The sequence below is a fragment of the Parasteatoda tepidariorum genome, chromosome 8, assembly GCF_982258835.1.
Source record: "Parasteatoda tepidariorum strain Cologne lab strain chromosome 8, Ptep-v5.0, whole genome shotgun sequence".
NCBI classification, from domain to species: Eukaryota; Metazoa; Arthropoda; class Arachnida; order Araneae; family Theridiidae; genus Parasteatoda; species Parasteatoda tepidariorum.
Window position 1 is genome coordinate 8,915,557 of NC_141762.1, and position 10,342 is coordinate 8,925,898.

Here is a 10,342-nt window from a genome sequence, read left to right on the forward strand (position 1 = left end):
TAGGTACTTAACACTTTCGCAAAATTAGTATTTTTCCCAGATAGGTCTTATCGCGTTTATACAATTTCTGCTTGAGTACAGCGCAATACGCAGTAATATCTTATAGACAAATGGAAATCGTAAAGTTCCCCCCCTCCGAAAAAAAAATTCCTGAACACTAGTAAAATGTGGCTTATCGTTATATTGAATTGAGCTTTTAAAATGGGCAGTGTGTTTATGAAATTCTTATTTATTATAATATGAACCAACTTGTAGGTAATTATTAAAATTTAATAATTTTGCATCTTCTTATTTTACTTTATTGGTGTTATACAAAATTCAATGTTGTAATAATAATTAATTTTTAAATTTTCTACCCTGTTATTTTTAAGTTCGAGTCTTTTCTTACTAAGAATTATTGTCTGAAATACGTAAATATTTAAAAATATCCTAGAGCAAAAATAGAAATGAATGTCACAATAAATTTTTACGTTCCTATGATATATATTAGGCTTTGAAACTTGAAACTAAAGCGATTTTTATAATCTTATTATAGACTTATCTCTGTGACAGATAATTCAAGAAAAAAAAGCTTCTAAAAATTTCTGTATATTCAATAAGTAGTTAAGGATCATCCAAAACAGAGATGGCAACACTCATTAGGAGATAATAAGAAGACAAAAATCTGTTTTTTCCTACCATGTCTTCAAGGTAAAGCCATCAAATCTCATCAGAGTTTTTCAACCTTGGTTCCCATTTTGAAATCTTGAACTAAAACAATCGCAAAAAAAGAGAAACTGTAAACAGTTTCAAACTGCGGAAGATATTTGTAAGTAAGCCGAGTCTAATTGGTGGTGACATTTGTGAGTTTCATTTTTTTTCTTCATCCACAAAAGCTAAACTTCTCCGGACTGGTTCATCAGTCTTGAAGGCTTCTGACATTAATAAATGTAGAATAGTTGGAATATTCTTGAGGCTTCCATACCTTCTTTATAAAAATACTTGACTCATCGTATTGCCGCAGAAAAGGAAGTAAAAATCAAACTTTAAAAAAAAATATTTCAAGGGTTTTATAATTACTTCCTGGCTTGTTAAGGAGTATGTCAACAAATACCACGTTACGTTTATTTTCGAAATATTTTAGTTTAATTTCTTTTTCACTTCCCTTTAAAATTAACTGGATGTCAGAACTCGGCCTTTGCCTATTCATAGTATCGGTAACAGTCAGTGAGACGGTAAAGGTAAAAGGTTACAGGTAAAGGTAACAGGTAAAAGGTTTACAGGTAAAGGTAACAGGTAAAGGTACAGGTAAATTTTCTAAGCATTTTAGTTTAACACTAGGTTTACGGGACGCATCATTTTGACGCATTTCGAATTTTATAAGGGAATTTACAAAACCCGTTTGCATTTTTATTTTATCTCTTGTAATGACTTTTATCCATTGATCGAGGTAAATATATATTGAAGTCTATTTTCTTCAAAAGCGTTGAAATAATGAAATTCTCTTTGTGGTATATCTATCTCTACAGATATGCGTCCATTTGACGCTATCGTAAGGTAGACAAAATTTCGAGTAAACATGCAAACATCACATCATTAATAAATAAGAATGTACCGACAGTACTTCGATCCGTTATCCGATATCGCTATCTCAAATGAAACGAACTATAAACAACTGTTGCCGATAAGCAATAATAGAAAGAATAAACGCAGAATGTCAATGGATGTAAGAGTGTCAGATTATGAAGGTTTAGATTTAAGTTGCTTAGTTCGAGTATTGAAAAATAAACTAGTAGAATATTTCATAAATATATATCTCATATTTTCCCCTTATAGTATATAATTACATAGCTTTCTAAGTGCAGAGGGGCCAACTGCGCCGGGCACGCCAGAATAATTAAAAAACCGGTGAATAACTACTAAGAAAATTTTGCAAATATGAAGTGGTGAATTATATAAGCCTACTAATTATTTAGAAATAGTGGTGGATAAAATTCTACTAAATAGAATTTATTAAACCAGGAATCACAATTGATAAATTACCACTTTAAAATATATATTTGCTGTCTTGTGCAAGTTGGCATCTCTATAAGTGCAGTAATATGTATTCGTTCATGCTTCAAATTGACGCGTGTTGGTAGAGATAGGAATATAAGAAACGTCCGTAAACCTAGTGTTAAAATATACTTTTGGAGAGGATGAGTTGATGATAATTAAGAAAACCAGGGGTTTAAACTAATTCCATGCAAAAGTTAGCAGTTTTCAGGAAAACAGGAACAAAGAGACTGTTCTTATATTTGTATGAATTATTTTAATGCTTTGGTGGGTAAAATATCCTTCCATCAAATTAACTAAAACAAGAACCTGAAATTAAAACTCAAAAAAGTTTTAAAACAAAGCACAGAAAGTTGATAGTTGACGTCTTTGTATTATCTTAAAACTTAAATATTGAATAGTCATATTTAAAGCTTTTCGAAGTTTAAGTTCTTCTTTCTCATGAAAATTTGCATCCACCAAAATTAGCTTAGGAAGTTAATTACAGTACACTCTCGATTATCCGTGCGCTGATTATCCGGTTTGCGGATTATCCGTGCTCATTCCGAAGTCAAAAAAAAAATTGAAGGAGAAACATTTTCAAGATTAAAAAAATTTGATTCATGAAGTTATAACACTACCCAATTTTTGGAAACAATATTCGTTATTGTATTGCAGTATATGGAATATCAGCAGCATGGTCAAAGGTGAAATCGTCTACGTTATCACGATCGTGGAGAAAGATGATACCTCTTGTTGAATAATCTTCTTCAGATATTCAAGAAGAATATGATAATAGTATTCTTGAACAAGCAAAAGAAATCGAAGGTATCGAAATTCTTGATGAAGAAAATTTAGAAGATTGGTTTCAAAGTGATGCTTGCGAGCCTGGCTACCAGTATTTGGCAGATGAAGACATCGTTATGTTGTTAAATCAAATAATGATGATAGTAACTAATGCAGAAGATGTAGTAAATGAGGGAAATATAATTTCTCCTTCTGCTGCCTTGTGGAAACTTTATTAGTTCATATGGGAGTATTTGATTACGGTGACATTAATGCGGTTCGTAAAATATGCGACAATATATGGCGCATTACACATTTTTTTAAAGGAAAATTCCTAGTTTGATGCTATACAGCAAGCAAATATCAGTAATTTTCATATTTTTTGTATTGATCTTGATTTTTTCTTTAATAAAATGAGTTTTCGGATTATCCGTGTTTTTCGATTGTCCGTGCGACCTGTCCTGGTGATTAACCCGGATAATCGGGAGTGCACTGTATTACTTTTAAAATACCACTGTTATTAAAATAAGCATTTGTATAAATAATTGCAATAATGCTATTACAATGATTTTAAAATTTCTGGTGTTAAAGCTAGAAATAATGGAATATCAGAGATGCCAACTTGCTCCGGACAGAAAATATATATTTTCAAGTGGTCGTTTATCAATTGTGATTCTTGGTTTAATAAATTCAATTTAGTAGATTTTTATCCACCACTATTTCTAAATAATTCATGGGCTTAAATAGTTCACCACTTTATAGTAATTATGTCTTGCTATACCTCTTAAAAAGCAAGCAAAAATAGTCAAATATTTGCAAAATTTACTTTGTAGTTATTTACCGTTTTTTTAATTATTTTGGCGCTTCCGGAGCAGTTGGCATGTCTGGAATATATATATGTGTAGCTGAATAGTTGCAAATTATTACAGCTTAGAATTATTTATCTTAATAATTGCAAAAATTATAATATTCTGAAACGGATTAAAATTGAAGCACTTATTTTTTATATGTAGATAATTTTTTTAACAAAAAAGTTCAGAGACATTCTGAATAGACATGTGTACTTTGGGGTTGAATAGAGTGCGTCAAATGACATTCGAGTGTCGAATTCGGAGAAACTAAGTTTTTTCATTCATCAGTAAGAAGCTGTAAGTAAGAATAGACCCCAACAACCCTAAAATGGTATTTCTTCGGAAATAAATGATATCCATTCCCGAGAGCACGAATTCTGGAGTATCGTAAAGGATTCGGTCCACATCTCCGACATTAATTTCTTTCAGAGACATGGCTTCAATCTTTTCATAAAAAGCTTTCCGAAGTCTTATAATGTTAATGGGTACTTGACCAACCTTAAACAAAATGACCATCATTGCCACCACTGAGGTGAACATATAGTTGGCCGCTTCTATTTTGTACATTAGAGTGATGTTTTCTGTGGATATGTAACTTCCGATCGCGTAGAGACTCATCCAGAAAAAAGTATTAAACGCAAAGAATATGGGTACTGAGAATGTAGCCTGAATATCCTCTAAACACCTGAAAATTGCAGATCGTTTGACAGCATACTCCTTCTGCAAGCATTTGGTGAATATTTCCGGAAGTGTGGCATTTATATCTTCAATCAATTTGTCAAGATTAAGACAGATCTTGTGGCAAATAATTAAGTAAGCAACGGCTATTAAATTGCATGTATTGTATAGAAGCGCCTGTGGCAAACGTGATAAAAAAACAACACCGTATTGCAACACTGTATTCTTGAATTCGTATCCAAATGTGAAAAAACTTATATCTTCAGTTCCACATGCAAACATCATTGGTGAAATAGCGTAATATGCAGGCAATACAATTAAGCAAGCTGTCATGAGGGTGATGTGATTGCTTTTCAGATAAGAACACATCGTTTTTGTCGTGAGGAGCCTCGTTAGTTTAGACCTTTTCAAATTCATTGTCACCAAAGCAATTACGTTCGCAATGTTACCAAAACTGTGAATTAAGCCTAATTTTTGTGCGCTGTATTTGGTGACAACATAAACTCCCAAAGCCATAAGATCTACGAAAGCAAAAAATAATATTGCGCGAACTGAATACAAAACGCATATGTGCCATTTTGAAGGTTTCAGTCGAACCAAACCCATATATACAAAATAATAAATAAAGCATTTTGTATTAAATGCTCGTTTAGTTTGGTAAATATCCATTTTTCTGAAATTAATTGGCTGAATATTTTTAGAATATGATGCCGAAGTTAAAGGATGATGAATTTAAATGAAATCTCTAATTTCTGAATGAAAAAGTATTACCAAAATATAAAATCTTTTAAGAGTTTAATGAAAATAAGTTTAGAGAATTTAAACAATCAATATCTGATAAACAAACTTTTGTAACATCAAAATGGTTTCTTTTAGATAAATAAAAAATGTATAGATTTATAAAGTGTAATATTTATTAATACTGTCCGTTCTTTGTCATTTAAATGTTTCGTGTCTCAAAGTGATTTCTGACTTAAGAAAATCAATACAAGGACAACAAAAATACAGAATGCAAATAATATTGGAAAAACAGTTTGTGTGAACAATTCACTGTCTGAATAAGTGTTCAATTAAGAAATTAATTTATAAGACAAAGAAATTATACATTTAATTTTTAGTTTTATCAATTAAATAATTGATATTTCTGGAACTCAATGTAAACATAAGGTTTGACATCGATTTTTTTTTAAAATGATGTATTTATTTCATTTTATTTTTTTGTCTTAATGCACAAGTTTATAAAGAACGTATAGGTTTGTATACATACATATACACTTAAGACAAAAAACATATGACCTTAATCTATGACTTCATAAACTGAAATGTATTATCGCCTTCTTCCTAAGCAATGGTTTAGGTCAACGAAGTCTATCAACTTAATAAGTTTCATATATTGAAGTGTCTTTGGCATGTACAGAAATATGGTTTTGTTCCAGAAACTGTTATCCGAGGTTTGGGTTAATTAATCCATAAGTAGGGTGGGACGGGGCATTGGGCTCATCTCCAAGACGTCGTGAGTTCGATCCTTACCGACCGAAAACTCCCCGTGTCGTAAATGGTGACTAGTGCAAATTAAATCTGTCAGGTCACAAAGTCCTCTATGTTCCCATAACAAATCAATACCTCTGGGGGTACTGAAATGGAAAATAATCGTTTTCTGGTTCAGGTCAAAATTACCGTCTGTGAATGAATGGTGATTTGCCCTATAAACGACGTGCGTGTGGCTGAAGTCGTATTCTTCACTATAGATGGCGCCACTGAAAAACAAGAAACGCACCCTTTGCTTGGTGGAATTAAAAACAACAACATTCCTTAAGTATTTAGGATGTATACATTAGCTGCGAATGAGCGATACTCCCGAAACAACTCTCTCCTGTAACATGTTAAAAAGAGGGCAATATATCCTGCAATTTTTAATTTTTTTTTAGTTATTACATAATTGTATAATCGGGAAAAAGAGTTTCAACGAAAAACTGAAATGTAATTGGTCGGCATTTACTGTAGTATATTGCTTTTATTTATAGTAGACATTATATTTTGTCTATATGCTTATAATTTTTACGAATTTTGTTTTCCTTTTTAGCCTGAAGCTATTATAATAAACACATGAAATAGATTCAAACTCATCTTAAATTTGGGAACTCTTATTTGATGGACTAAAGTAACAAGACGCCCATGTGGATCCTTCGTTTGAGAATTGTTTCGAAGCGAATTTACTTTTTGAAACAGTAAATTTTCACTTAGTCAACACTAATCTTACAATTATCACTTAGTCTACACAATTATCACTTTTATAGTTTGTCTATACTTCGTCTTTACAATTATTACTTAATCTATCTAGCTTTTGTTTCAATATTGCAATGTCAGTTAGGTTCAGTTAGGTCAAAAGTTTCAAAATTTCTGAATACACCCTTACGAAAATTTACGGTGGTATTTTTGAGGTATCGAGGTTGTTTTGAAGTATATTTGAGGTATATTTAAGGTTGCTGAGAAAACGGCAATAAAAATTATACCTCGTAAAGGTTGTAATTAAGGCATACGAGGCTGTTTTATATGCACTTCAGCTCATTTTGAGGTTGTTTTAAATTCACTTCAAATCAATCAGACTAATGAGGTGATTTTCAAGGTATACCAGGTTGATTTTATGACACTTGTAACAAAGGAGGTATTTATGAGGTATAAAAAAATTTAGCTTATTTCAACTAACGAGAGTGAGGTATTTACGAGGTATAAAAAAGTATACCATATTTCAACTAAAGAGAGTGAAGTATTTATTGAGATGTATGAAGTCATTTTATTTATACCTAAGCTTGTTTTAAGGTTGTTTAAAGTACACTTCACATTAACTACCTCACTTTCCAGAGTTCCGTGCGAGTCGGCAAATGGCGTATGTGTTGATAATCGAAAGCCTATTCCAAATTCGGTAAGTGCGCTTGACATTTATTAATTTAGTTTTATCACTTTTAATCAAATATGCTTCAACTTTCAAACTTAAATTTTATTATTCTTTTCTTAAAGACGAGTCTTGATCTTAAATAATTTAAGTTAGAGGATATTCTTGGAGGCTATTGTTGCAGGCTTAGCAATAAGAAAGAACAATCGAAATATTTTTCTTCTCTGTTTAGGATAACGTTAAGGATTCGTATCATGATGCAACAAGACCATAATATGGAGTTATTTATAATTTTCGAAAAATTTATAAAATATAGTGAACAAAATAATTCGATACTATATTTACGAAGATAAAAAATCACTGATTAAAAATCACAGATTAAAGCAGTTTCCGCTGACCCCTAATGTTTCCATAGAAGGGTAAAAAATAAAAAAATGCCGAGAGTTAGGGTGTTTTCTTAACCCCTCACAGTAATGATTTTTTCAACTTTATTTATATTTAGATCTAATTAATAATCTTTTAGTGATTTATTATTTCGGTTGACTTAATGAAATTATTTGAAGTGAAATGCTAATAAAAAAAAATATCAAAGTTCTTTACAAAAAATATAATTAATAATCTTTTAGTGATTTATTATTTCGGTTGACTTAATGAAATTATTTGAAGTGAAATGCTAATAAAAAAAAATATCAAAGTTCTTTACAAAAAATATAATTAATAATCTTTTAGTGATTTATTATTTCGGTTGACTTAATGAAATTATTTGAAGTGAAATGCTAATAAAAAAAATATCAAAGTTCTTTACAAAAAATATAATTAATAATCTTTTAGTGATTTATTATTTCGGTTGACTTAATGAAATTATTTGAAGTGAAATGCTAATAAAAAAAAATATCAAAGTTCTTTACAAAAAATATAATTAATAATCTTTTAGTGATTTATTATTTCGGTTGACTTAATGAAATTATTTGAAGTGAAATGCTAATAAAAAAAAATATCAAAGTTCTTTACAAAAAATATAATTAATAATCTTTTAGTGATTTATTATTTCGGTTGATTTAATGAAATTATTTGAAGTGAAATGCTAATAAAAAAAAATATCAAAGTTCTTTACAAAAAATATAATTAATAATCTTTTAGTGATTTATTATTTCGGTTGACTTAATGAAATTATTTGAAGTGAAATGCTAATAAAAAAAAAATATCAAAGTTCTTTACAAAAAATATACAGTATACTCTCGATATCTCGAACTTTGATATCACAAAAACCTTGTTATGGCCAAAAATTTTTTTTTTCTTCTTCTCCTTGGCATTATATATTCATGTAATATTAATTTGAATTCCTATGTGGAAGAGTTTCTTCTCAAAACTTTGTTATGTCGAATTTTTTTCGAAATAGAAATAGAATTTTTTCGCAAAAATCACTATGTAAAATTATTTTTAGCCTATTCTTTTTTTATTTAATGCATAATTAATTTTTTTTCTTGCTTTTTAAAAATAATATTATCATTGTTGTATTTCAAGTCAACTATCATTGCATATATATTTAATAGTGTGACGATGTTGTGCATAGGTGGGATTAAAAGGCACCGGTAGCATATATTATTTTATTTTAAACAACATGATTAAATATGCTCTTAACAAATTCACAGACACAACATAAACCCAATTAAATAAGAAGTAACAAAGTGGAGAACTGCATGGCAGGCTTTTCAAATCGTTCTCTCTCTCACTCTCTCTGAGTTTTTCGCTAGATTCCCGCTAGGTGGCGTTGCTATTTCGTTTCGCCACAATAGTAGTTTTTCTTATGTTCTACTTTTTAGAACAATATTTTAGAATATATTTTTTCTACTTTTTAGAACATATTTAGTTCTGAACTCGTTATCTCGAAAACTCGCTATCTCGAGATTTTTTAACCCCCCCCCCTTCAGCTTTAAAATATCGAAAGTATACTGTATACTTATTTATACATATTCTTTTTCTAATAACAATATTTTTAACAGATAAAATACGTATATTTTTGCTTTGTTTTTGATTTTGAAAGATTTGAATTGATTAATTTATGAATAAATAACAACATTATGAAATGATTTTGCTGTCATTGATATTTCCCATCATGCTTTTCGAATAAAAATAAAATAAATGAAGTCGTTTATAAAGAAATATGTTTGCATACATATTAAATAGTAGCCATTCAATAACCATTTTCAACGTTTATAACAGTTTTCATAGCTTACGTTTCAACAAAAACCGTCATGTGGCTCATTTATTCGATTTTCGTTTATGTACATAACCCCAAAACTAATTTAAAACTAAATTAGATACCAATCTAGGAGTGTGAATTTAACTGCCGGATGTAAAACCCAATTTAAAATTAATTATGAAAAAAATTAGTAAAAAGTGTCATTTCTTCTTTTTTTTAAATTTCATTTTATAACCGTCGTTGAACAGGTGACCCAATTTTTGGGTTTACGACTCTTAATGTTCAACTCCGTAGCGTTGTAATTTTGAACCCAAACCAGAAGACAAAGGAACAAATAAATGAGGTGTTGGGATAAATTTGCCTTCGTGGAGGACTTTTTGATGGGACTAATCCGCATTTGCGTTACATGGAGAGGAAAACCACGAAAACCTCCAACCGGTTACCCTGACGGCAAAGGAACTCTGATCCACGATTAGTTTGCCACTGAGGATATTTTACGTCAGCACTGTGGTCGGGGCGAGACGAGTGCGGAATTCGTATCGACCAGCTATAGCTGGGATTCGAAACAGGTTCACCTCATCGGATGGGGAACGCTAAAAAATTTCAAAATAAAGCAATCTTTTATTGCTGAATAAACTCACAAATGTTTTTACTTTATTATTTATAAATTTGCGGTTCCGTCGAAAAAATTCAATCATTTAGGGTTCCATAGTTGAAAAAAATTGGAAACCACTGGATTAAAGCATACATTACGCTATCACTCTAAAACATATGCCCTCAATATGAAGTAAGTTCACATCTCTGTTCTCTTCTTCCAGCTAAATACATACAATAAAATATTTAAAATTTTTTAATTATACTAAGAAAAAATTGAAAATTCGACACGCAGTTAATTTACGATGATAAGTTGTAATTTTA